This window comes from Nothobranchius furzeri, chromosome 5 (assembly GCF_043380555.1).
Source record: "Nothobranchius furzeri strain GRZ-AD chromosome 5, NfurGRZ-RIMD1, whole genome shotgun sequence".
NCBI lineage: Eukaryota > Metazoa > Chordata > Actinopteri > Cyprinodontiformes > Nothobranchiidae > Nothobranchius > Nothobranchius furzeri.
Window position 1 is genome coordinate 2208712 of NC_091745.1, and position 2039 is coordinate 2210750.

Sequence of the window (2039 nt, forward strand, 5' to 3'; positions counted from 1 at the left end):
AACACAAGGAGCTGTACGACCCCCGAAAAACACGATTATTTACGTTACGTACCCATGTCGGAGGAAACTGCTAGGATACAGCTGCAGAATTGGAGCGGGTTCCAAGAGATTCAACTGGCAGAAACAACTCATACCATAGGTTCACACACACACACACACACACACACACACGCGCGCACGCACACACGTAGAGGAAAATAGCTGAGAAAAGGCAGAGAGGAAATTGAGGACACCAAGTGTTTTAAAAGAAAAACTACAGCTGAGCCGAGGCGCGCCTCGACTGGGGCGCGTCTGATCTGAACTGAGGAGCGGCGAGCAGCGGCCGAATTTCGTGAGCGATTCGCTTCTCGGCGCTTCCGCGGCCGGTGTGTCCCCGGCGTTACTCTCCTTTATTTTGGGGACTCAGGGTAAAATGTCTTCCATGTTGTCAAGAGTGTTATTTCAGGTTCAAGGGTTATGGAGATTGAATATTACCCCACATGTAATTACTTAACATTTTGGTGGAGATGCCGGGGATGCAGAGCTGGTGACCTGAAGGCTTTCCTCAGGAGCAGAGGGGGCCTGGTTAGCTCCATGGAGGGGGTTTCTGCGCCCAGCTCTCGCATGACGATTCATGGACATTACAAATAATCTCTCTCTCTCTCTGTGTGTCGTCCTTTAAGGTAATTTGGGATAAATCGAAAATTACCTGTCAGTTACCATGTATTCTTAATAGTTTTATTAACATGTGTTGAAACAAGGCTGTGGTGACCCGTAATGATGGAAACACCGACTCCCTCTGGTCCAGAGTAAAGCCAGCTCTGAGAGGAAAAAGTCAGGAGACAAATGAAAATCGTCCCAGTAAACAAACAAAAACAAAAGTTACAGTCAAGGTAAATTAAATTACAGTAAACTCTCTTTAAAACTACTAGAACAGTTTAAAAAGAGGTAAAGGCCGCCTCAGATCCGCGTTTTACACCATGTCAGGTGTTTGAATCAGTGTGTGAAAAGCTACGTCCCATAATCCAGAAGAGTTTTGAACCTTCCTCTCACATTGTGGCGGTAGAGTTTTGGCTCTCTCTGCCTCATGTTTGGGATTCGGCCCACTGAGGTTTGAGGCTATGTCTTCATGTAAAGCTGTTCCAACGTTTGGTTCACACTTTTACAAGGTTGTTAAAAAACTTTTATTGTTTCCTTTTCAACCAGCCTCTTTCAGATTTGACGTTGTGTTCTTCAGATTGTCAAAGGTCCAACAAGACATACTTCAAGAGATGAAGATCTACCTAATAACAGGAGTTTTCAGTTCTGGCGACTTCTGTATTTTCATCATTTGTTGATCATCTGATGTTTTATTTTATCTTATTTTGAATACCAGATTCTTCTAATTTTACCTTGACTGTCACGGTCTGAGGTGTGTTCCTGCCGGCACTCCCTGTCTCTGAGTTTTCCCTCTGCAGGTGGGCGTGTCTGGAGGTTGACCAAGCTGCAGCAGATCTGCTCATCAGCCGGCCAGGTGTATTTAAGCAGCTGAGAGACTTCTACGCCTCGCTGGATGATTTCGCTACCTGGGTAACTTGCTACAGCCACCTCGAGAATAATATTCGAGTTCTTGAACCTTTTGAGTAGTTGTTGGATTTTTGCATTTTACCTCCTGCTCTTGTTTACAGACAAGACCTCCACCCCATCTCTGACTGGCAGAATTCTGGAACCTCTACACCTGCTTGTCTCTCAGTTCCTCCCTGGCCAAAGTCACCTCCAGCTGCCCACCTAAACTTCCTGGACCTCCACAAGCTCAGCTCCCTCCACGTCTCACCTCTTGGATCTCAGTCCCAGGAAAGCCCTCTCAGCCCAGACTGGACCACTCCTCCCTCGAACTAGTTCCCTCCTCTCCAGACTGTTAAGTCCTCCGCACAAGTCTGATTCCTTGTTCCCTCCTCGAGTCGGATCTAACTCCCATCTGTCCACAGATTTCCCGCACCGGCTCCCTTGTGCAAGAACTCGGCTACGTTTATGCTGCTTCCTTGGTTTCCCTTTTAATAAATTCTTATTTAAACACTTTA

At 46.5% G+C, this 2039-nt stretch overlaps 1 long non-coding RNA gene across 1 annotated transcript; it reads left to right on the forward strand.

Annotated features, from left to right (window-relative positions):
* Positions 1 to 1787: 1787 nt before the first annotated feature.
* On the forward strand, positions 1788 to 2039 carry LOC107378308 (uncharacterized). The gene is made up of 2 exons (XR_008563366.2): positions 1788 to 1875; positions 1947 to 2039. It is a non-coding gene; the product is annotated as an uncharacterized lncRNA (long non-coding RNA).